Source organism: Xenopus tropicalis, chromosome 3 (genome assembly GCF_000004195.4).
Source record: "Xenopus tropicalis strain Nigerian chromosome 3, UCB_Xtro_10.0, whole genome shotgun sequence".
NCBI lineage: Eukaryota > Metazoa > Chordata > Amphibia > Anura > Pipidae > Xenopus > Xenopus tropicalis.
This window is the reverse complement of record NC_030679.2, coordinates 146,357,554-146,382,584: the sequence shown is the minus strand read 5'-3', so window position 1 is coordinate 146,382,584 and position 25,031 is coordinate 146,357,554. Positions and strand designations below refer to the sequence as shown.

General features: G+C 41.4%; 14 non-coding genes across 14 annotated transcripts; 1 reads left to right on the top strand and 13 right to left on the bottom strand.

Moving 5' to 3' along the window:
• Positions 1–1,059: 1,059 nt before the first annotated feature.
• trnat-ugu lies at positions 1,060–1,133 on the bottom strand. Its single transcript has one exon. It is a non-coding gene; the product is annotated as a tRNA-Thr (tRNA).
• A 2,119-nt stretch (positions 1,134–3,252) lies between these two features.
• trnat-agu lies at positions 3,253–3,326 on the top strand. The gene has a single exon. It is a non-coding gene; the product is annotated as a tRNA-Thr (tRNA).
• Positions 3,327–3,968: 642 nt separating this feature from the next.
• On the bottom strand, positions 3,969–4,042 carry trnat-ugu. The gene has a single exon. It is a non-coding gene; the product is annotated as a tRNA-Thr (tRNA).
• An 883-nt stretch (positions 4,043–4,925) lies between these two features.
• On the bottom strand, positions 4,926–4,997 carry trnah-gug. The gene has a single exon. It is a non-coding gene; the product is annotated as a tRNA-His (tRNA).
• A 426-nt stretch (positions 4,998–5,423) lies between these two features.
• trnas-gcu lies at positions 5,424–5,505 on the bottom strand. The gene has a single exon. It is a non-coding gene; the product is annotated as a tRNA-Ser (tRNA).
• Positions 5,506–6,270: 765 nt separating this feature from the next.
• On the bottom strand, positions 6,271–6,353 carry trnal-uaa. Its single transcript has one exon. It is a non-coding gene; the product is annotated as a tRNA-Leu (tRNA).
• Positions 6,354–7,558: 1,205 nt separating this feature from the next.
• On the bottom strand, positions 7,559–7,631 carry trnak-cuu. The gene has a single exon. It is a non-coding gene; the product is annotated as a tRNA-Lys (tRNA).
• A 1,894-nt stretch (positions 7,632–9,525) lies between these two features.
• Positions 9,526–9,599, bottom strand: trnat-ugu. The gene has a single exon. It is a non-coding gene; the product is annotated as a tRNA-Thr (tRNA).
• Positions 9,600–10,028: 429 nt separating this feature from the next.
• On the bottom strand, positions 10,029–10,100 carry trnah-gug. Its single transcript has one exon. It is a non-coding gene; the product is annotated as a tRNA-His (tRNA).
• A 463-nt stretch (positions 10,101–10,563) lies between these two features.
• On the bottom strand, positions 10,564–10,636 carry trnak-uuu. Its single transcript has one exon. It is a non-coding gene; the product is annotated as a tRNA-Lys (tRNA).
• A 964-nt stretch (positions 10,637–11,600) lies between these two features.
• On the bottom strand, positions 11,601–11,674 carry trnat-agu. Its single transcript has one exon. It is a non-coding gene; the product is annotated as a tRNA-Thr (tRNA).
• Positions 11,675–12,832: 1,158 nt separating this feature from the next.
• trnah-gug lies at positions 12,833–12,904 on the bottom strand. The gene has a single exon. It is a non-coding gene; the product is annotated as a tRNA-His (tRNA).
• A 3,406-nt stretch (positions 12,905–16,310) lies between these two features.
• Positions 16,311–16,392, bottom strand: trnas-gcu. The gene has a single exon. It is a non-coding gene; the product is annotated as a tRNA-Ser (tRNA).
• A 677-nt stretch (positions 16,393–17,069) lies between these two features.
• Positions 17,070–17,152, bottom strand: trnal-uaa. The gene has a single exon. It is a non-coding gene; the product is annotated as a tRNA-Leu (tRNA).
• Positions 17,153–25,031: the final 7,879 nt, after the last annotated feature.

Here is a 25,031-nt window from a genome sequence, read left to right as displayed (position 1 = left end):
GAGCAACCTTTTGAGCCTTTACAGGAGGCTTCGCACACAATGATGACTTACAAGACAGTCTTGTTGACAGCAGTAACCTCAGCAAAGCGAGTGAGTGAGTTGCAAGCTTTATCAGCTCAGGAGCCGTATACAATTTTCTTGTTATTTTGAGAACTAACCCAGCTTTTCTACCAAAGGTAATGACTTCTTTTCATTGGAATGCAGAGATTGTACTACCAGCCTTTTTTCCACAGCCACAATCAGATCAAGAAAGAAAATGGAGTACATTAGACCTGGTCAGATGTTTATCAGATGTTTGGACAAAGTGTGTTGAGAGCAGTTCAAACTAGGACAGAATAAAGATATTCTGTGTTCAAACATCTAAGCAGTTTGGTTTTATCTGGTTTGTCTTGAAAACCCTCCCACAATATTGCTTAGCACGTCCCTCTTGTTAAGGATGCCATATTAACCAGGGGAAAAAAGAAAATTAATTCATACTTACCGAAATTTTCTTTTCCTGGTTAATAGATGGCATTATTTACAAGACCCTCCCTAATAAGCTTAATCACCAAGACGAAGGTGCAGGGGGAGGGGGCATGGATATGTAGGCTATAATCAAGGTTTTAATTGCTAAGGGATGTGCTCTGTCGAGTCAGAGTTAGGGGTGGAGATTACCCTCTTGTTAATGATGCCATCTATTAACCAGGAATAGAAAATTTCGGTAAGTATGAATTAATTTTCTTTTTTACTAGACAGGCGCTTTAACCAACTAAGCCACAGCGCCAGGCTACAGCCTCTGTCAAGGGCATAAAAATGAAAAATGGGCACATGCAGAAGATTGCACCAAGATCAGGATTATTGGGCAAGTATTACTTGCTGTTAAACTCTCTCTCTAGGAAGCGGCCGTTGCTTGGTTGGTAGGCACACACTTGCCAGGAGACTGACATCTGCATGTAAAACAGGCTGGGAGTTTTCAGAGGAACCATGCTTTAACGGGCAGATACCTACAGAGAACAGACATGGGTAAGAGAGCCAAAGGCACGCTCTAGCCGTTCCCCGCAAGCTTTAAAGGGAGAAGGCAGGCACTGCTGAGAGTCGAACTCAGGATCTCCTGTTTACAAGACAGGCGCTTTAACCAACTAAGCCACAGCGCCAGATATCACATTGCAGCCTTTGAATTTTAGATTTACAAAATCCATTATTTAATTTTGAACACTTTGCCACTAAATTGTCATTGCAGAACCCACTATAGAGAATTCGGGCACCAAATTTCTTCAAACAAATCTGGAGTTTTGGAAACAAAGTTTTTTTCCAAATGCATTTGCTTACAGTGCTGCTCCAGCAGAATTCTGCAGTTTTTTTCATATTTAATTTTGAGATTTGACATGGAGCTAGCCATTTCTTTACTTTCCCAGGTGCCCATAGCCATGTGATTGCACACTGAGAAACTTTAGTCACTCTTTACTGCTGCGCTGCAAGTTGGAGTTCAATCACCCCCTGCTTTTCCCCCCATTAACAGATATGTGGGCTGATTAATGTAAATTCCTTGATTTTACCTATCCTTTATTATAAATCCTCTGATAATCTGCCATTAGCTTCATAAATATCCTGACTGTAAAAGACAGGGATATCATTAAGGGTTAAGGGATGCATTAACCTTTGTACCAATCCGGGTCATTACCAAAATTCATCATTATTGAACATTTGTAACAATTATTTTACCTCCCAGGCCTAAACTCTCTTTCCTTAGGATTTTTATACACATGATCCATGGCACTGGAGTGGAAAAATATAGGCACAATGTTCACTTCATTCTTGTTTTTAGCCTCACTGCAAGGGGTGCCAGTGTGGGTACTAGGCCACAAACTGTAACTGCCTACTGAAGGCACCTGGCCTCCTGCTCCCACCTGGTTCTCTTCTGTCCCTGCAGTTACCTGAGTGCATGTGGGGCCCTCCTGCCGGTCTCTAGTCCCCCATGTCCAGGGCCTGAACTCAGACACTGTTTGGCAGCCTTTAACCCAGTTTATGCCCACTTGGTCTGCACTGACCTGCTCAGACTCAGACCAACGTAAACTACTGGGTTCTACCCACATGCCCTGCACCTCTGGGCACACCCTCTGGTTAGTAGCTGTCTTAGGAATAATGCTCCTATCAAGGCAGGAAGATTGCAAAGTAGCTCGGCTTACTGAGCTTCAAGCTACAGACTGGGGACGAAAGGTATTGGTGGTTGGAGGTAAAACATGTGCGTTGGGGGGAAATTCCTTGGTAATAAAGGATGTGTTCAGGTTGTTGATTTGGTTTTGCTAATGAGCGCTGCTCACGCCTGCCAAGGAGCAAGGCTCACACCTGAATCAAGACTTTGTCATGAGTTTTAAAGGGGACCTGTCACCTTAAGAAAAAATTACAAATTGTTTTCTATTGTTTTTATCAAGCAACATAAACTTTACTTACACCATATAAATTATTTTAAACTTATATTCTTCAGCCTTGGAATTCACAGTTGCTGCAAGCAGGCCGGCACCATTTTGTGGACACTGTTATCAAAGCAGGCATTGCATCCTGCCAAAATCTTGTTTCTGTGCCAGTATGGGGGGACCTAATGCCCATATCCATGCACTGGTTAGAAAACTACATGGTGCAAAGGGAGGGGGAATGTGAGGAGTGCAGTGATATCTAAGAAGTTCGGAATTGAAAGTGAAAGTAACTCTCTGCCCCACCTCTATGCCTTAGGCATAGAGGCGGGGCAAACAATACATGACTGACAGCTGGGATTTGTAAATGCTTTAATAATGGGTATCTAGTATAAATAAATTTAAAGCAACTGGACTTGTTAAGTAATCATTGAAGACGTTTCACTACTCATCCGAGCAGCTTCTTCAGTTTCAAGCTTCAATGAAGACTTAACAAGTCCAGTTGCTTTAAATTTATTTATACTAGATATACCATGACCTGGATGAATGAAAATCTTCATAGACATATTAATAATGGGTATGGATGTGGCAATAAAAAAATAATTTTGGGTTTCTTCTTTAATTTGAAAAGGGTTTTTATTATACAGCTTTTTATGTCTGGGTAACAGGTCCACTTTAAGGCAGAGCTGACAAATATGTTTCAATCAAGGCCTTCTTCTTCTTGTTCTTAATTATCCACCTGTCTAACAGATATCTCGAGAGTTTAACAGCAAGTAATACTTGCCCAATAATCCTGATCTTGGTGCAATCTTCTGCATGTGCCCATTTTTCATTTTTATGCCCTTGACAGAGGCTGTAGTCTGGCGCTGTGGCTTAGTTGGTTAAAGCGCCTGTCTAGTAAACAGGAGATCCTGAGTTCGACTCTCAGCAGTGCCTTGTTTTCACGTGTCTATTTTCACAAATCCCACATGCCGTATGGTTAAGGTGTCTGTACACAGGCTGAACTGGATAATATGCCAAATGGTTTAATATTGTGGGATAAGCATTTCCCAGTGCTTCCCAGTTCTTCCAACACCCTAAAGCAGCAGATCTTGTCAGCTCTGCCTTAAAATCCATGACAAATTCTTGATTCAGGTGTGAGCCTTGCTCCTTGGCAGGCGTGAGCAGCGCTCATTAGCAAAACCAAATCAACAACCTGAACACATCCTTTATTCCCAAGGAATTTCCCCCCAACGCACACGTTTTACCTCCAACCACCAATACCTTTCGTCCCCAGTCTGTAGCTTGAAGCTCAGTAAGCCTAGCTACTTTGCAATCTTGACAGGAACATTATTCGGGCTAAGCATGAAAAGATGTGTCTAATTGACCCAAGACACAGTTCCACACTTTGATAGGAAGCGGCCGTTGCTTGGTTGGTAGGCATACACTTGCCAGGAGACTGACATCTGCATGTAAAACAGGCTGGGAGTTTTCAGAGGAACCATGCATTAACGGGCAGATACCTACAGAGAACAGACATGGGCAAGAGAGCCAAAGGCACGCTCTAGCCGCTCCCCGCAAGCTTTAAAGGAAGAAGGCAGGTACTGCTGAGAGTCGAACTCAGGATCTCCTGTTTACAAGACAGGCGCTTTAACCAACTAAGCCACAGCGCCAGATATCACATTGCGACCTTTTAATTTTAGATTTACAAAGTTCATTATTTAAATTTGAACACTGCCATTAAATTGTCATTGCAGAACCCACTATAGAGAATTTGGGCACCAAATGTCTTCATACAAATCTGGAGTTTTGGAAACAAAGTTTTTTTCAAAATGTATTTGCTTACAGTGCTGCTCCAGCAGAATTCTGCAGTTTTTTTCATATTTAATTTTGAGATTTGACATGGAGCTAGCCATTTCTTTACTTTCCCAGGTGCCCATAGCCATGTGATTGCACACTGAGAAACTTTAGTCACTCTTTACTGCTGCGCTGCAAGTTGGAGTTATATCACCCCCTGCCTTTCCCCCCATTAACAGAACAGTGGGCAGATAACAAGCAGCTCCCTGGCACCTCTGCTGAAGGATTCAGCTGCCTGAACTGATAGTGCCTCGAGAAATTGTCTGATTAATGTCATTTCCTGGATTTTACCTATCCTTTATTTTAAATCCTCTGATAATCTGCCATTAGCTTCATAAATATCCTGACTGTAAAAGACAGGGATATCATTAAGGGTTAAGGGTTTTTTTATGTTAATTAATTAGCATCAAGTGAAAAAGCTGCCGTGACCCGGATTTTTAGATTTACAAAATCCATTATTTAATTTTGAACACTTTGCCACTAAATTGTCATTGCAGAACCCACCATAGAGAATTCGGGCACCAAATTTCTTCATACAAATCTGAAGTTTTGGAAACAAAGTTTTTTTCAGTATGCATTTGCTTACAGTGCTGCTCCAGCTCCATATGGATATAATTACGGAAACAGTTGAACCTTTTTATCGTAACACATTTACCATAAATCAATTAATTTTAATAAAATAGCATCAAGTGAGAAAGCTGCCGTGACCCGGATTCGAACCGGGGTTGCTGCGGCCACAACACAGAGTACTAACCACTATACGATCACGGCAAATCTCATGCTCTGGCCTGGTTTGACCCCATGCCTGTGTGCTTGTCATTCTTATTTGAACCCAATTGCAGTTTCCACTTATATTCTATTTAATTCATGGAACAGTTATTGTACTGTAACAGGAAGATATAGGACCTAGTAGGGCTTAAAGCCATAGGGACGTATTAACCCCATGGGATTCATTTTGATTGGCTATGTTATAGGCCCTACCACTTTGTCTGGGAGGGGCAATACCGACTATTTATATTGACTTATCGGGACTGGAAGAAATCAAGTTTATGACATGAAGGTAAGAAAAACTTATTTTGTAACATCTATATTAGAACATCATGTTGACCAAAGTGATGACAACTTGTGTATTAGGTATAGGTAGAGGGTAAGATTCCTTAGAAACTCTTATTAGTTCCTTGAAAAGCAGTCGCAACCCGACGAGGATGGGATTCAAACCCACGCGTGCAGAGCACAATGGATTAGCAGTCCATCGCCTTAACCACTCGGCCACCTCGTCTTATGCAGCTTTGCTTTTGTGCCCCATACCAAAAGAATGAAATGTCTGCAAAAAATCTACTGGTTTGGGACAGTGACAGAATGGACTGGGAAATGTTTATCTCCTACTATAGAATGCAAAGAGCTTAAGGAACATTACTCAGACCTGAAACTCCCATTAGGGACTGCACTAACTCATTGGCTAATAACCCTGCTGACACGGGTGGGATCCACATATCCCAGCACCTGTTCATGGCTCCAAACTACTGGACCATGGCTGAGGCTCCTTTCATGCTAAAGTTCTTTGAAGACCCTCAGCCCCAAAAGTCTGTCATTCTAACAGGTCGGCATGAGTTGTAAAGCTCCCCGGCCAGTTTTCATTCTGTGACTCCAATAAGGTGTGTGAGTTTGTGTCTGGCTGCTGTCTGTTTGTTCAGTCTTAGGGATATTTGCTGGGTAACCCTGACTGTGTTTGCTATAGACTGTTTACCCAGAAATATATGTAGAGCAAGAAATCCAGGCTCCTTGTCTTCACCATAATTATATTTAATATGTACAGAATTTACCTTAATGTCTAAACCTAAAGTATATGTTTGCTATGGACTGCTTCAATTATTATTTACTAATGAGCTTCTGAGGAACCTACTCTCCTGCTGCAGCCATACTGTTTGGTTTGTACATATAGCAGACTTTTGTGCAACTAACAATATAAAAGGTGAGGGACTCTACCCCATGAAGGGCACAATTGCCCAAGTGGGGAGCCTTATATATGAGATTTTAAAACTGTTACCAGGAGTGGGGTTCGAACCCACGCGGATAAACATCCATTGGATCTTAAGTCCGACGCCTTAACCACTCGGCCATCCTGGTCACTGCAAGCTTCTTCAAAGTTTCCTGTCCTTGTGTGGCATTGGTTTTGTACTAATATATTGTAATTATAAAGTTTTTTGTAATTTGTATAAGCTTTAGATGAGAGCATCAATATGGTGGATTGGGTGTGTGTTTTGTAAAGTTTTCTATGTTTGGAACAGGCTTCAATCATGAGAGTACTAATATGGTGGGCTGGGTGTACCTTCATGTGCATTTCAAATTGAAGCCTTTTACGACTGGTGAAATAACCACCTAAATATCTTGTGATTGCTCTTACATCTTTGCCTATGGTTAAGTGTCTGTGTACATGAAACACGTAGGGCGATATTCCAATAAAGTCACTTTTTAATCAAGAATTCTGCCTGAATATTTGCTCAGTGAGTGTCAGCTGTTAAAACAAATGGTGAAATTCGCTCCCCTAACTGATGGCTCAGGGGGTGAGTTGTTTCATTTTATACATATTTTATCATCTTCCTCCATTGGTAGATCATCAGGCTTTCAATCTTAGGGGCCAGGGGTTCAAGTCCCTGTTCAGGCACTGGATGTTTTAGACCAGGGGTGGCCAAAACGTTGATCGCGGTCCACCAGTCCATCCCCTGTTGACTTCCGCATTCCACATCGGCAACCGCAAAAAGTGTGGCCGCCCCTGTTTTAGACTGCTACTGTAGAAATATACAAGTCATTCATTAAAATCAAAATGACATTTACAACAATGAACTAGATTCTACTTGTTCTTTAATATCTAAAGCAATGGGTGCCATTGGATTAAAGTCTGTAATTTGAAAGGACTGGTGAGTACCTAGCTAATAAATGATGTGGGTTACTATGATCATATACTGGTTACCACCCAATGTTGTACCCACTGCAAAGCTAAATCAACTCTAAGCTGTTGTTACTGTAAATTTTCTCATTATACTTAATATTGATGCCTATATAGAAAAAAATATACATTTAAAAAATTCAATCACGTTAGATCACAGAGAGGACTTTCAGCAAGTAACATGGGAAGCTGTGCTATAAAGATGCAAAAAGCTGCATACAAAACAAAGATTCATGGAATGCATAGCTACATAACCCTGGAACAACCAGCTAAGCATGAAGGCCACCTTTTATTATATGTTTTAATTTTCCTTTTATACTTTTGAAAAACTGCAGTCTACCTGAACAATATTAAAATTATTAAATGGTAAAGAACAAACCTTTAGCGCCCAACGTGGGGCTCAAACCCACAACCCTGAGATTAAGATTCTCACACTCTACCGACTGAGTTAGCCGGGCTGCTTGCAACATTGGAGTTAAGCATGGGTGGGATTAAAAGGAAACAGTTGAACCTTTTTATTGTAACACATTTACCATAAATCAATTTATTTAGCGAAATCGTCTAATGTCATTTCTTGGATTTTACCTATCCTTTATTGTAAATCCTTTTATAATCTGCCATTAGCTTCATAAATATCCTGTAAAAGATAGAAAAAAAGCAAGAAAGCTGCTGTGATCCAGATTCGAACCAAGGTTGCTGCGGCCACAACGCAGAGTACTAACCACTATACGATCACGGCAAGTCACAAGCCTGGGGGTGGATTGAGCCCATGCCTTTGTGCCTGTCGTTCTTATTTGAACCCAATTGCAGTTTCCACTTATATTCTATTTAATTCAGGGAACAGTTATTGTACTGTAAATATGGGCTGTCAGCTGTCAGCTTGCTACATTGCCTGGGGGTGATCTTTTGATCTTCCTCCTTCTCTGACCATATTAACACAACTATCAAAACCTGTTACATTTTCTTATGTAATTTTGCCAAAAATATACTCTTTCTTTCACCTGCAACAGCTAAGACACTCATGCATGTTCTTATCCTATCCCAATTAGACTACTGTAACCTGCTACTAATTAACTGTAAACTCCCATGTTTCATGTGTCAGATCCTATGGCTATGACAAAAGCAGCTGTTTTACTAGAAGTATTTACCCAGGGCTGGAGATGCTGCCTAACTACTTCAGTAAGGGGCCAGTAACTATTCTATAAACAACAACACCAGACAAGGATGGGATTCAAACCCACACACGCAGAGCACAACAGATCAGCAGTCCATCGCCTTAACCACTTAGCCACCTCTTCTTGCATGCAAACCTGTAAGTACATGGATGGGATATCAGTCCTTGGACTCAGATTCTCATTTGGCAGAATGCACTGGGCAATGCTAATGCCACAATATACAACCATTTAACCAACTGCTCTTCCCCAATAACTATCCTGTTAGAAGAGAAATAATGTTTTTGACAGATCTGCTGCTTTAGGGTGTTGGAAGAACTGGGAAGCACTGGGAAATGCTTATCCCACAATATTCAAGCATTTGGCATATTATCCAGTTCGGCCTGTGTACAGGAACCATTACCATATGGCATGTGGGATTTGTGAAAATGGACACATGGAAACAAGGCACTGCTGAGAGTCGAACTCAGGATCTCCTGTTTACTAGACAGGAGCTTTAACCAACTAAGCCACAGCGCCAGGCTACTGACTCTGTCAAGGGCATAAAAATGAAAAATGGGCACATGCAGAAGATTGCACCAAGATCAGGATTATTGGGCAAGTATTACTTGCTGTTAAACTCTCGAGATATCTGTTAGACAGGCGGATAATTAAGAAGAAGAAGAAGGCCTTGATTGAAACATATTTGTCAGCTCTGCATTAAAACTCATGACAAAGTCTTGATTCAGGTGTGAGCCTTGCTCCTTGGCAGGCGTGAGCAGCGCTCATTAGCAAAACCAAATCAACAACCTGAACACATCCTTTATTACCAAGGAATTTCCCCCCAACGCACATGTTTTACCTCCAACCACCAATACCTTTCGTCCCCAGTCTGTAGCTTGAAGCTCAGTAAGCCTAGCTACTTTGCAATCTTCCTGCCTTGACAGGAACATTATTCGGGCTAAGCATGAAAAGATGTGTCTAATTGACCCAAGACACAGTTCCACACTTTGATAGGAAGCGGCCGTTGCTTGGTTGGTAGGCATACACTTGCCAGGAGACTGACATCTGCATGTAAAACAGGCTGGGAGTTTTCAGAGGAACCATGCATTAACGGGCAGATACGTTCAGAGAACAGACATGGGCAAGAGAGCCAAAGGCACGCTCTAGCCATTCCCTGCAAGCTTTAAAGGAAGAAGGCAGGCACTGCTGAGAGTCGAACTCAGGATCTCCTGTTTACTAGACAGGCGCTTTAACCAACTAAGCCACAGCGCCAGATGTTGCGTTGCAAGCTTTTAATTTGATATTTACAAAATCCATTATTTAATTTTGAACACTTTGGCATTAAATTGTCATTGCAGAACCCACTATAGAGAATTCGGGCACCAAATTTCTTCATACAAATCTGGAGTTTTGGAAACAAAGTTTTTTCAGTATGCATTTGCTTACAGTGCTGCTCCAGCTCCATATGGATATAATTACGGAAACAGTTGAACCTTTTTATTGTAACACATTTACCATAAATCAATTTATTTCGAGAAATCGTCTGATTAATGTCATTTCCTGGATTTTACCTATCCTTTATTATAAATCCTCTGATAATCTGCCATTAGCTTCATAAATATCCTGACTGTAGAAGACAGGGATATCATTAAGGGTTAAGGGATTTTTTTATGTTAATAAAATAGCATCAAGTGAAAAAGCTGCCGTGACCCGGATTCGAACCGGGGTTGCTGCGGCCACAACGCAGAGTACTAACCACTATACGATCACGGCAAGTCGCATGCTCTTAGATTGTTGGAGCCCATGCCTGTGTGCCTGTTGTTCTTATTTGAACCCAATTGCAGTTTCCACTTATATTCTATTTAATTCATGGAACAGTTATTGTACTGTAAATATGGGCCTCTAGCTCAGTGGCTCCCATGGCTGCTTAGCGGGTTGTAAAGTCCTGTCAGTTATCTGACTTGTTTGGATTTTTTTATGTTGTTTTTGTAAATAGGCATTAATATTAAGTGTAATTTGAAATCCCAAGGGCCTAGATTTCATTTAGTTTTGCAATGGGAACAGAATTAGTTGGTAACTATTATACAATGTTGGTAACCCATGGTACATGCCAGTCCTTACACATTACAGACTTTCATCCAGTGACACCTGTTGCTTTGGAGATTAAAGAACAATTAGCTAATACATCTGATTGTAGTGATGATTTATTTGTACAATGGCAGTCTAAAACATGCAGCGCCTGAACAGGGACTTGAACCCTGGACCCTCAGATTAAAAGTCTGATGCTCTACCGACTGAGCTATCCGGGCTCTGTGAGACTGGCTCCCTATTATACAATAAGGCTCATATGCTAATGGAACACTAGATACATGGGCCTCTGCTCGGTAACAGGAAGATATAGGACCTAGTAGGGCTTAAAGCCATAGGGACGTATTAACCCTATGGGTCCCTACATACACATGCCTCCTTGCAATCTCCAACTGGATGAACCAAGATCACCTCAAACCCTTTACTGTATTGATGGCACGCTCATTAACCCTGTCAGCTTGCTACATTGCCTGGGGGGGATCTTTGACTCCTCCTTCTCTGACCATATTAACACAACTATCAAAACCTGTTACTTTTTCTTATGCAATTTTGCCAAAAATATGCTTTCTTTCACCTGCAACAGCTAAGACACTCATGCATGTTCTTATCCTATCCCAACTAGACTACTGTAACCTGCTACTAATAAACTGTAAACTCCCATGTTTTCATGTTGACGATCCTATGGCTATGACTAAAGCAGCTGTTTTACTAGAAGTATTTACCCAGAGCTGGAGATACCGCCTAACTACTTCAGTAAGGGGCCAGTAACTATTCTATAAACAACAACACCAGACACGAATGGGATTCCAACCCACACACGCAGAGCACAACAGATTAGCAGTCCATCACCTTAACAACTCAGCCACCTCTTCTTGCATGCAAACCTGTAAGTACATGGATGGGATATCAGTCCTTGGACTCTCATTTGGCAGAATGCACTGGGCAATGCTAATGCCACAATATCCAACCATTTAACCAACTGCTCTTCCCCAATAACTATCCTGTTAGAAGAGAAATAATGTTTATGACAGATCTGCTGCTTTAGGGTGTTGGAAGAACTGGGAAGCACTGGGAAATGCTTATCCCACAATATTCAACCATTTGGCATATTATCCAGTTCGGCCTGTGTACAGACACCTTAACCATATGGCATGTGGGATTTGTGAAAATGGACACATGGAAACAAGGCACTGCTGAGAGTTGAACTCAGGATCTCCTGTTTACTAGACAGGCGCTTTAACCAACTAAGCCACAGCGCCAGGCTACAGCCTCTGTCAAGGGCATAAAAATAAAAAATGGGCACATGCAGAAGATTGCACCAAGATCAGGATTATTGGGCAAGTATTACTTGCTGTTAAACTCTCGAGATATCTGTTAGACAGGTGGATAATTAAGAAGAAGAAGAAGGCCTTGATTGAAACATATTTGTCAGCTCTGCATTAAAACTCATGACAAATTCTTGATTCAGGTGTGAGCCTTGCTCCTTGGCAGGCGTGAGCAGCGCTCATTAGCAAAACCAAATCAACAACCTGAACACATCCTTTATTCCCAAGGAATTTCCCCCCCAACGCACATGTTTTACCTCCAACCACCAATACCTTTCGTCCCCAGTCTGTAGCTTGAAGCTCAGTAAGCCTAGCTACTTTGCAATCTTGACAGGAACATTATTCGGGCTAAGCATGAAAAGATGTGTCTAATTGACCCAAGACACAGTTCCACACTTTGATAGGAAGTGGCCGTTGCTTGGTTGGTAGGCATACACTTGCCAGGAGACTGACATCTGCATGTAAAACAGGCTGGGAGTTTTCAGAGGAACCATGCTTTAACGGGCAGATACCTACAGAGAACAGACATGGGTAAGAGAGCCAAAGGCACGCTCTAGCCATTCCCCGCAAGCTTTAAAGGAAGAAGGCAGGCACTGCTGAGAGTCGAACTCAGGATCTCCTGTTTACAAGACAGGCGCTTTAACTAACTAAGCCACAGCGCCAGATATTGCGTTGCAAGCTTTTAATTTGATATTTACAAAATCCATTATTTAATTTTGAACACTTTGGCATTAAATTGTCATTGCAGAACCCACTATAGAGAATTCGGGCACCAAATTTCTTCATACAAATCTGGATTTTTTGAAACAAAGTTTTTTTCAGTATGCATTTGCTTACAGTGCTGCTCCAGCTCCATATGGATATAATTACGGAAACAGTTGAACCTTTTTATTGTAACACATTTACCATAAATCAATTTATTTAGAGAAATCGTCTGATTAATGTCATTTCCTGGATTTTACCTATCCTTTATTATAAATCCTCTGATAATCTGCCATTAGCTTCATAAATATCCTGACTGTAGAAGACAGGGATATCATTAAGGGTTAAGGGATTTTTTTATGTTAATAAAATAGCATCAAGTGAAAAAGCTGCCGTGACCCGGATTCGAACCGGGGTTGCTGCGGCCACAACGCAGAGTACTAACCACTATACGATCACGGCAAGTCGCATGCTCTTAGATTGTTGGAGCCCATGCCTGTGTGCTTGTCATTCTTATTTGAACCCAATTGCAGTTTCCACTTATATTCTATTTAATTCAGGGAACAGTTATTGTACTGTAAATATGGGCCTCTAGCTCAGTGGCTCCCATGGCTGCTTAGCGGGTTGTAAAGTCCTGTCAGTTATCTGACTTGTTTGGATTTTTTTATGTTGTTTTTGTAAATAGGCATTAATATTAAGTATAATTTGAAATCCCAAGGGCCTAGATTTCATTTAGTTTTGCAATGGGAACAGAATTAGTTGGTAACTATTATACAATGTTGGTAACCCATGGTACATGCCAGTCCTTACACATTACAGACTTTCATCCAGTGACACCCGTTGCTTTGGAGATTAAAGAACAATTAGCTAATACATCTGATTGTAGAGAGCATTTCTTTGTACCATGGTCGTCTAAAATTTGCAGTGTCCAAACAGGGGCTTGAACCCCCAGACCTTAAGGGTCAGATGCTCTACCACCTGAGCTGTCCAGGCTCTGTGGATCAAATCCCTATAAACAATAAGGCTCATAAGCTAATGGCACACTAGATACATGGGCCTCTGCCCGGTAACAGGAAGATATAGGAGCTAGTAGGGCTTAAAGCCATAGGGAGGTATTAACCCTATGGGTCCCTACATACACATGCCTCCTTGCAATCTCCAACTTGACGAACCAAGATCACCTCAAACCCTTTACTGTATTGATGGCACGCTCATTAACCCTGTCAGCTTGCTACATTGCCTGGGGGGGATCTTTGACTCCTCCTTCTCTGACCATATTAACACCACTCTCAATACCTGCCCACCTAACTACTTCAGTTAGGAGCCTGAAACGATTTTATAAACAACAACACCAGACAAGGATGGGATTCAAACCCACACACAGAGCACAACAGATTAGCAGTCCATCGCCTTAACCACTCGGCCACCTCTTCTTGCATGCATACACGTGCCAGGAGGCTGACGTCTGCATGTAAAACAGGCTGGGAGTTTTCAGAGGAACCATGCTTTAACGGGCAGATACGTTCAGAGAACAGACATGGGTAAGAGAGCCAAAGGCACGCTCTAGCCGCTCCCCGCAAGAAGGAAGAAGGCAGGCACTGCTGAGAGTCGAACTCAGGATCTCCTGTTTACTAGACAGGCGCTTTAACCAACCAAGCCACAGCACCAGACGTCGCGCTGCCATTTAATTTTAGATTTACAAAATTCATTATTTAATTTTGAACACTTTGCCACTAAATTGTCATTGCAGAACCCACTATAGAGAATTCGGGCACCAAATTTCTTCATACAAATCTGGAGTTTTGGAAACAAAGTTTTTTCAGAATGCATTTGCTTACAGTGCTGCTCCAGCTCCATATGGATATAATTACGGAAACAGTTGAACCTTTTTATTGTAACACATTTACCATAAATCAATTTATTTCGAGAAATCGTCTGATTAATGTCATTTCTTGGATTTTACCTATCCTTTATTATAAATCCTCTGATAATCTGCCATTAGCTTCATAAATATCCTGACTGTAAAAGACAGGGATATCATTGTATGTATGTATAACTTTATTTATAAAGCGCCACAAGGGTACGCAGCGCTGTACAGTCTTACAGAATACAAAATTACACACAGGGAGGACAAGTGATATAATAAATAAATACAATAAATACATATATGTATATATATATATATAAGTGCCATGTGGTATGAGACACAGTAGGAAGGAGGTCCCTGCCCCGTAGAGCTTACAATCTAAGCTGTTGGGTAACATACAGGCACAAACTGGAAGGTAAGAGGCACCAGGTATGGGCATTTGCCCTTAAGCCCAGGACTGGGCAAAATAATGTTTTAGTGCTCCAGAAGGTAACAGCTGAGTTTTTTCTTAAAGAGAGTGGGTGAGTTTTCCCTACGGAGGGATTCAGGGATAGAGTTCCAGAGGGAAGGAGCAGCGAGATAGAAAGGGTTAAGACGAGAGAGCGCAGTGGGTGTGGATGGTGTAAAGAGACGGAGGCTCTGAGAGGAGCAGAGGAGACGACCAGGAACATGTAGGGAGACCAGTGAGGGAATGTAGTGAGGAGCAGAGGAGTGAAGGGCTTTGAAAGTCAGCAGAAGGATTTTGTAAGCTATCTTTGCTTAACAGGCAGCCATGCTAGAGAGATTAATTGAGGCTGAGCAGGTTCCCTCTTAGGAGAGAGCAGGAGGATCCTGGCAGCAGAGTTTAAGATTGATTACAGGGGAGAGAGGTGGGAGTCTGGGAGGCCGGTTAGTAGGAGATTGCAGTAATCTAAGCGGGAAAGGATAAGGGCATGGATTAGTGTTTTAGCTGTTGCTTGTGAAAGAAAGGGGCGTATCTTGGCAATATTGCGGAGGAAAAAGCGGCAGGTTTTGGCAGTGTTATTAATATGGTTAGAGAAGGAGAGAGACTGGTCAAAGATAACCCCAAGGCAGCGAGCAGAATTTACAGGGTTGATGGTCATGCCATCAATAGTAATGGTGAAAGGAGGAGGAGGGCCAAGTTTGGGCAGGAAGACCATGAGCTCTGTTTTAGCTAGGTTAAGTTTGAGCTGGCGTCGGTTCATCCAGGAGGAGATAGCCAGGAGGCAGTTACCAATCTGGGTTTGGACATCAGCGGTTAGTGCAGGGGTGTCTAACTATATCTGGATGTCATCTGCATATAGGTGGTATTTAAGACCAAAAGAAGAAATAAGGTCTCCTAGAGAGAGAGTCTACAGGGAGAACAGCAGGGGACCAAGCACAGAGCCCTGAGGCACCCCCACACTAAGCGGAACCAGGGTAGAGGATTTGTTAGTAAGAGCGACAGAGAAGGAGCGGTTAGAGAGATAGGAAGAGAACCAGGATGCAGCTTGGGTTAAGGGAATTTTTTATGTTAATAAAATAGCATTCGAACCTGGGTTGCTGCGGCCACAACGCAGAGTACTAACCACTATACGATCATGGCAAATCGCTTGCTCTGGGCTGGTTTGAGCCCATGCCTGTGTGCTTGTCATTCTTATTTGAACCCAATTGCAGTTTCCACTTATATTCTATTTAATCCATGGAACAGTTTTTGTACTGTAACAGGAAGATATAGGACCTAGTAGGGCTTAAAGCCATAGGGACGTATTAACCCCATGGGATTCATTTTGATTACCACTTTGTCTGGGAGGGGCAATACCACCTATTTATAGTGAGATATCGGGACTAGAAGTAATTAAGTTTATGACATGAAGGTAAGAAAAACTCTTATTTTGTGACATCTATATTAGAACATCATGTTGACCAAAGTGATGGCAACTTGTGTATAGGTATTAACAGAGGGTAAGATTCCTTACTCGAACATGAAACTCTATTAGTTCCTTGAAAAAAACGCTACCCCGACGAGGATGGGATTCGAACCCACGCGTGCAGAGCACAATGGATTAGCAGTCCATCGCCTTAACCACTCGGCCACCTCGTCTTGTACAGCTTTGCTGTTGTGTCCCATACCAAAAAATGAAATGTCTGCAGTGACAGAATGGACTGGGACAGAATGGACTGGGAAATGTTTATCTCCTACTATAGAATGCAAAACACTTGAGGAACATTACTCAGACCTGAAACTTCCATTAGCAACTGCACTAACTCATTGGCTAATAACCCTGCTGACACGGGTGGGATCCACATACCCCGACACCTGTTCATGGGTCCAAACTACTGGACCATGGCTTTCATACTAAAGTTCTTTGAAGACCCTCAGCTCCAAAAGTCTGTCATTCTAAGAGGTCGGCATGAGTTTTAAAGCTCCCCGGCCAGTTTTCATTCTGTGACTCCAATAAGGCGTGTGAGTTTGTGTCTGGCTGCTGTCTATATGTTCAGTCTTAGGGATATTTGCTGGGTAACCCTGACTGTGTTTGCTATAGACTGTTTGCCCAGCAATATATGTAGAGCAAGAAATCCAGGCTCCTTGTCTTCATCATAATTATATCTAATATGTACAGAATTTACCTTTTTTTTCTAAACCTAAAGTATATGTTTGCTATGGACTGCTTCAATTATTACAAGATTTAACCAACAATATAAAAGGTGAGGGACTCTGCCCCATGAAGGGCACAATTGCCCAAGTGAGGAGCCTTATATATGAGATTTTAAAAGTGTTACCAGGAGTGGGGTTCGAACCCACGCGGATAAACATCCATTGGATCTTAAGTCCAACGCCTTAACCACTCGGCCATCCTGGTCACTGCAAGCTTCTTCAAAGTTTCCTGTCCTTGTGTGGCATTGGTGTTGTACTAATATATTGTAATAATAACATTTTTTGTAATTTGTATAAGCTTTAGATGAGAGCATCAATATGGTGGATTGGGTGTGCTTCTTTTTATGTTTTGTAAAGCTTTCTATGTTTGGAACAGGCTTCAATCATGAGAGTACTAATATAAACAGGATAACGCCCAAAACAGGAAGCACTTTCTGACCATCAGGGGAACACAAGAGAGGGCTTAGTTTTGGGTGATATCAAATTGGACAAATAGTAACTTTTCCTTTTCATTCTGTAGACACTGGGACTTTTTTCTTAACTCTATCTCCAGAATGGAGATCCAGATGGAGCCATAAAAAAAAATAAAAAATGACCCAATGGCTAAATCAAAAAGCACTTTGTTACCATTAACAAAACAGGTGGAATGCTACCTTGCCTCCTTCATGCAGCTTCAATACCATGTTGTATATCTGATGTCCACAACGCCCAAAACAGAAAGCACTTTCTCACCATAATTCATGCACAAGAGAGAGCCCCGTTTTGGGTGCTTCATAATCAGTTTAAAAAAGATCTTGAATCCCTTTTCTGCAAATGTCAAGGGTTGAACTTTCCAATCGATAACACCCAAAACAGGAAGCACTTTCTGACCATCAAGACAACACAAGAGAGGGCTCAGTTTTGGGTGATCTCAAATTGGTCAGTCTGCGGCACTTCTGAAGAAATAGGTGATTTTGCCTCAAAAAAGTAAGTTGGAGTGTCCAAAACATACAATGCCCAAAACAAAAAGCACTTTCTTACCATCATTAAAACACAAGAGAGGGCCTAGTTTTGGGTAATGTAAAATTGGCTTTGCAAGAAAAATCTTTAACATTATCAAGCCAGTAGAAAGGCATTCACCCTTGTTTGTTTTCCAGAGCTCTTTCACCCTTAATGTATTTCTGGTAAATAGAACACCCAAAAGAGAAATGACTTTCTCACCATCACTGAAGCACAAGGGAGAGCCTTCTTCTGGGTGCAACTAAATCAGGATGAAGAAATCTTGATTCCTTGTTTCACCAGGAGTCTTTTAATTCTGCAGAGGACTTTTTTTGCCAGGCCCTAGAAGCTTTGACTCCAAACCCATTAAAGTAATGTTGGAACACACGTGCAACATCTAGCAGAGGTCACTGAGCGTCTTCTGCTGGAGACTTTGGTTTGCTTTCCCACTAGCTGGCCTTTATATCTGTAGACTCTAGAAGGCCATTAGCCAATCAACTGCCAAGTGGCATGCATATCATTAAGTCACTATTGTTTTGCGCCCATCAGTCTGGGTGTGGTGAGGGACAGACTATTAAGTGAATAACAATGGAGATGTCCAGGGAAGAAACTGGCAATCAAAGAAAACTCTTTGGTTTCACACAAGTAATGACTTTAGATAGAAAGAAAGTGAAAGGTACCTTAAAATAAAATTTCATTTCCAGGCTTGTAGAATTTCCAATAAATACAATGCCCAAAACAAAAGCACTTTCTTACCATTAAGCAGCACAAGACAGGGCTTTGTTTTGGGTGATGTAAAATGGCTTTGCAAGAAGAAAACTGCCTGTAATGTGTCAAACAGGTGGTGGGCCTCCTGGTCTTTTCCTAGAGCTATCTCCCAATATTCAATTCCATGCTGTATATCTGATGTCCACAACGCCCAAAACAGAAAGCACTTTCTCACCATAATTCATACACAAGAGAGAGCCCCGTTTTGGGTGCTACTTAATCGTTCTGAAAAAGATCTTGAATCCCTTGTCTGCGACCGTCAAAAGTTGAATTTTCCAATCGATAACGCCCAAAACAGGAAGCACTTTCTGACCATCAAGGGAACACAAGAGAGGGCTTAGTTTTGGGTGATATCAAATTGGACAAATAGTGACTTTTCCTTTTCATTCTGTAGACACTGGGACTTTTTTCTTAACTCTATCTCCAGAATGGAGATCCAGATGGAGCCATCAAAAAAATGACCCAATGGCTAAATCAAAAAGCACTTTGTTACCATTAACAAAACAGGTGGAATGCTACCTTGCCTCCTTCATGCAGCTTCAATACCATGTTGTATATCTGATGTCCACAACGCCCAAAACAGAAAGCACTTTCTCACCATAATTCATGCACAAGAGAGAGCCCCGTTTTGGGTGCTTCATAATCAGTTTAAAAAAGATCTTGAATCCCTTTTCTGCAAATGTCAAGGGTTGAACTTTCCAATCGATAACACCCAAAACAGGAAGCACTTTCTGACCATCAAGACAACACAAGAGAGGGCTCAGTTTTGGGTGATCTCAAATTGGTCAGTCTGCAGCACTTCTGAAGAAATAGGTGATTTTGCCTCAAAAAAGTAAGTTGGAGTGTCCAAAACATACAATGCCCAAAACAAAAAGCACTTTCTTACCATCATTAAAACACAAGAGAGGGCCTAGTTTTGGGTAATGTAAAATTGGCTTTGCAAGAAAAATCTTTAACATTATCAAGCCAGTAGAAAGGCATTCACCCTTGTTTGTTTTCCAGAGCTCTTTCACCCTTAATGTATTTCTGGTAAATAGAACACCCAAAAGAGAAATGACTTTCTCACCATCACTGAAGCACAAGGGAGAGCCTTCTTCTGGGTGCAACTAAATCAGGATGAAGAAATCTTGATTCCTTGTTTCACCAGGAGTCTTTTAATTCTGCAGAGGACTTTTTTTGCCAGGCCCTGGAAGCTTTGACTCCAAACCCATTAAAGTAATGTTGGAACACACGTGCAACATCTAGCAGAGGTCACTGAGCGTCTTCTGCTGGAGACTTTGGTTTGCTTTCCCACTAGCTGGCCTTTATATCTGTAGACTCTAGAAGGCCATTAGCCAATCAACTGCCAAGTGGCATGCATATCATTAAGTCACTATTGTTTTGCACCCATCAGTCTGGGTGTGGTGAGGGACAGACTATTAAGTGAATAACAATGGAGATGTCCAGGGAAGAAACTGGCAATCAAAGAAAACTCTTTGGTTTCACACAAGTAATGACTTTAGATAGAAAGAAAGTGAAAGGTACCTTAAAATAAAATTTCATTTCCAGGCTTGTAGAATTTCCAATAAATACAATGCCCAAAACAAAAGCACTTTCTTACCATTAAGCAGCACAAGACAGGGCTTTGTTTTGGGTGATGTAAAATGGCTTTGCAAGAAGAAAACTGCCTGTAATGTGTCAAACAGGTGGTGGGCCTCCTGGTCTTTTCCTAGAGCTATCTCCCAATATTCAATTCCATGCTGTATATCTGATGTCCACAACGCCCAAAACAGAAAGCACTTTCTCACCATAATTCATGCACAAGAGAGAGCCCCGTTTTGGGTGCTTCATAATCAGTTTAAAAAAGATCTTGAATCCCTTTTCTGCAAATGTCAAGGGTTGAACTTTCCAATCGATAACACCCAAAACAGGAAGCACTTTCTGACCATCAAGACAACACAAGAGAGGGCTCAGTTTTGGGTGATCTCAAATTGGTCAGTCTGCAGCACTTCTGAAGAAATAGGTGATTTTGCCTCAAAAAAGTAAGTTGGAGTGTCCAAAACATACAATGCCCAAAACAAAAAGCACTTTCTTACCATCATTAAAACACAAGAGAGGGCCTAGTTTTGGGTAATGTGAAATTGGCTTTGCAAGAAAAATCTTTAACATTATCAAGCCAGTAGAAAGGCATTCACCCTTGTTTGTTTTCCAGAGCTCTTTCACCCTTAATGTATTTCTGGTAAATAGAACACCCAAAAGAGAAATGACTTTCTCACCATCACTGAAGCACAAGGGAGAGCCTTCTTCTGGGTGCAACTAAATCAGGATGAAGAAATCTTGATTCCTTGTTTCACCAGGAGTCTTTTAATTCTGCAGAGGACTTTTTTTGCCAGGCCCTGGAAGCTTTGACTCCAAACCCATTAAAGTAATGTTGGAACACACGTGCAACATCTAGCAGAGGTCACTGAGCGTCTTCTGCTGGAGACTTTGGTTTGCTTTCCCACTAGCTGGCCTTTATATCTGTAGACTCTAGAAGGCCATTAGCCAATCAACTGCCAAGTGGCATGCATATCATTAAGTCACTATTGTTTTGCGCCCATCAGTCTGGGTGTGGTGAGGGACAGACTATTAAGTGAATAACAATGGAGATGTCCAGGGAAGAAACTGGCAATCAAAGAAAACTCTTTGGTTTCACACAAGTAATGACTTTAGATAGAAAGAAAGTGAAAGGTACCTTAAAATAAAATTTCATTTCCAGGCTTGTAGAATTTCCAATAAATACAATGCCCAAAACAAAAGCACTTTCTTACCATTAAGCAGCACAAGACAGGGCTTTGTTTTGGGTGATGTAAAATGGCTTTGCAAGAAGAAAACTGCCTGTAATGTGTCAAACAGGTGGTGGGCCTCCTGGTCTTTTCCTAGAGCTATCTCCCAATATTCAATTCCATGCTGTATATCTGATGTCCACAACGCCCAAAACAGAAAGCACTTTCTCACCATAATTCATGCACAAGAGAGAGCCCCGTTTTGGGTGCTTCATAATCAGTTTAAAAAAGATCTTGAATCCCTTTTCTGCAAATGTCAAGGGTTGAACTTTCCAATCGATAACACCCAAAACAGGAAGCACTTTCTGACCATCAAGACAACACAAGAGAGGGCTCAGTTTTGGGTGATCTCAAATTGGTCAGTCTGCAGCACTTCTGAAGAAATAGGTGATTTTGCCTCAAAAAAGTAAGTTGGAGTGTCCAAAACATACAATGCCCAAAACAAAAAGCACTTTCTTACCATCATTAAAACACAAGAGAGGGCCTAGTTTTGGGTAATGTAAAATTGGCTTTGCAAGAAAAATCTTTAACATTATCAAGCCAGTAGAAAGGCATTCACCCTTGTTTGTTTTCCAGAGCTCTTTCACCCTTAATGTATTTCTGGTAAATAGAACACCCAAAAGAGAAATGACTTTCTCACCATCACTGAAGCACAAGGGAGAGCCTTCTTCTGGGTGCAACTAAATCAGGATGAAGAAATCTTGATTCCTTGTTTCACCAGGAGTCTTTTAATTCTGCAGAGGACTTTTTTTGCCAGGCCCTAGAAGCTTTGACTCCAAACCCATTAAAGTAATGTTGGAACACACGTGCAACATCTAGCAGAGGTCACTGAGCGTCTTCTGCTGGAGACTTTGGTTTGCTTTCCCACTAGCTGGCCTTTATATCTGTAGACTCTAGAAGGCCATTAGCCAATCAACTGCCAAGTGGCATGCATATCATTAAGTCACTATTGTTTTGCGCCCATCAGTCTGGGTGTGGTGAGGGACAGACTATTAAGTGAATAACAATGGAGATGTCCAGGGAAGAAACTGGCAATCAAAGAAAACTCTTTGGTTTCACACAAGTAATGACTTTAGATAGAAAGAAAGTGAAAGGTACCTTAAAATAAAATTTCATTTCCAGGCTTGTAGAATTTCCAATAAATACAATGCCCAAAACAAAAGCACTTTCTTACCATTAAGCAGCACAAGACAGGGCTTTGTTTTGGGTGATGTAAAATGGCTTTGCAAGAAGAAAACTGCCTGTAATGTGTCAAACAGGTGGTGGGCCTCCTGGTCTTTTCCTAGAGCTATCTCCCAATATTCAATTCCATGCTGTATATCTGATGTCCACAACGCCCAAAACAGAAAGCACTTTCTCACCATAATTCATACACAAGAGAGAGCCCCGTTTTGGGTGCTACTTAATCGTTCTGAAAAAGATCTTGAATCCCTTGTCTGCGACCGTCAAAAGTTGAATTTTCCAATCGATAACGCCCAAAACAGGAAGCACTTTCTGACCATCAAGGGAACACAAGAGAGGGCTTAGTTTTGGGTGATATCAAATTGGACAAATAGTGACTTTTCCTTTTCATTCTGTAGACACTGGGACTTTTTTCTTAACTCTATCTCCAGAATGGAGATCCAGATGGAGCCATCAAAAAAATGACCCAATGGCTAAATCAAAAAGCACTTTGTTACCATTAACAAAACAGGTGGAATGCTACCTTGCCTCCTTCATGCAGCTTCAATACCATGTTGTATATCTGATGTCCACAACGCCCAAAACAGAAAGCACTTTCTCACCATAATTCATGCACAAGAGAGAGCCCCGTTTTGGGTGCTTCATAATCAGTTTAAAAAAGATCTTGAATCCCTTTTCTGCAAATGTCAAGGGTTGAACTTTCCAATCGATAACACCCAAAACAGGAAGCACTTTCTGACCATCAAGACAACACAAGAGAGGGCTCAGTTTTGGGTGATCTCAAATTGGTCAGTCTGCAGCACTTCTGAAGAAATAGGTGATTTTGCCTCAAAAAAGTAAGTTGGAGTGTCCAAAACATACAATGCCCAAAACAAAAAGCACTTTCTTACCATCATTAAAACACAAGAGAGGGCCTAGTTTTGGGTAATGTAAAATTGGCTTTGCAAGAAAAATCTTTAACATTATCAAGCCAGTAGAAAGGCATTCACCCTTGTTTGTTTTCCAGAGCTCTTTCACCCTTAATGTATTTCTGGTAAATAGAACACCCAAAAGAGAAATGACTTTCTCACCATCACTGAAGCACAAGGGAGAGCCTTCTTCTGGGTGCAACTAAATCAGGATGAAGAAATCTTGATTCCTTGTTTCACCAGGAGTCTTTTAATTCTGCAGAGGACTTTTTTTGCCAGGCCCTGGAAGCTTTGACTCCAAACCCATTAAAGTAATGTTGGAACACACGTGCAACATCTAGCAGAGGTCACTGAGCGTCTTCTGCTGGAGACTTTGGTTTGCTTTCCCACTAGCTGGCCTTTATATCTGTAGACTCTAGAAGGCCATTAGCCAATCAACTGCCAAGTGGCATGCATATCATTAAGTCACTATTGTTTTGCACCCATCAGTCTGGGTGTGGTGAGGGACAGACTATTAAGTGAATAACAATGGAGATGTCCAGGGAAGAAACTGGCAATCAAAGAAAACTCTTTGGTTTCACACAAGTAATGACTTTAGATAGAAAGAAAGTGAAAGGTACCTTAAAATAAAATTTCATTTCCAGGCTTGTAGAATTTCCAATAAATACAATGCCCAAAACAAAAGCACTTTCTTACCATTAAGCAGCACAAGACAGGGCTTTGTTTTGGGTGATGTAAAATGGCTTTGCAAGAAGAAAACTGCCTGTAATGTGTCAAACAGGTGGTGGGCCTCCTGGTCTTTTCCTAGAGCTATCTCCCAATATTCAATTCCATGCTGTATATCTGATGTCCACAACGCCCAAAACAGAAAGCACTTTCTCACCATAATTCATGCACAAGAGAGAGCCCCGTTTTGGGTGCTTCATAATCAGTTTAAAAAAGATCTTGAATCCCTTTTCTGCAAATGTCAAGGGTTGAACTTTCCAATCGATAACACCCAAAACAGGAAGCACTTTCTGACCATCAAGACAACACAAGAGAGGGCTCAGTTTTGGGTGATCTCAAATTGGTCAGTCTGCAGCACTTCTGAAGAAATAGGTGATTTTGCCTCAAAAAAGTAAGTTGGAGTGTCCAAAACATACAATGCCCAAAACAAAAAGCACTTTCTTACCATCATTAAAACACAAGAGAGGGCCTAGTTTTGGGTAATGTGAAATTGGCTTTGCAAGAAAAATCTTTAACATTATCAAGCCAGTAGAAAGGCATTCACCCTTGTTTGTTTTCCAGAGCTCTTTCACCCTTAATGTATTTCTGGTAAATAGAACACCCAAAAGAGAAATGACTTTCTCACCATCACTGAAGCACAAGGGAGAGCCTTCTTCTGGGTGCAACTAAATCAGGATGAAGAAATCTTGATTCCTTGTTTCACCAGGAGTCTTTTAAT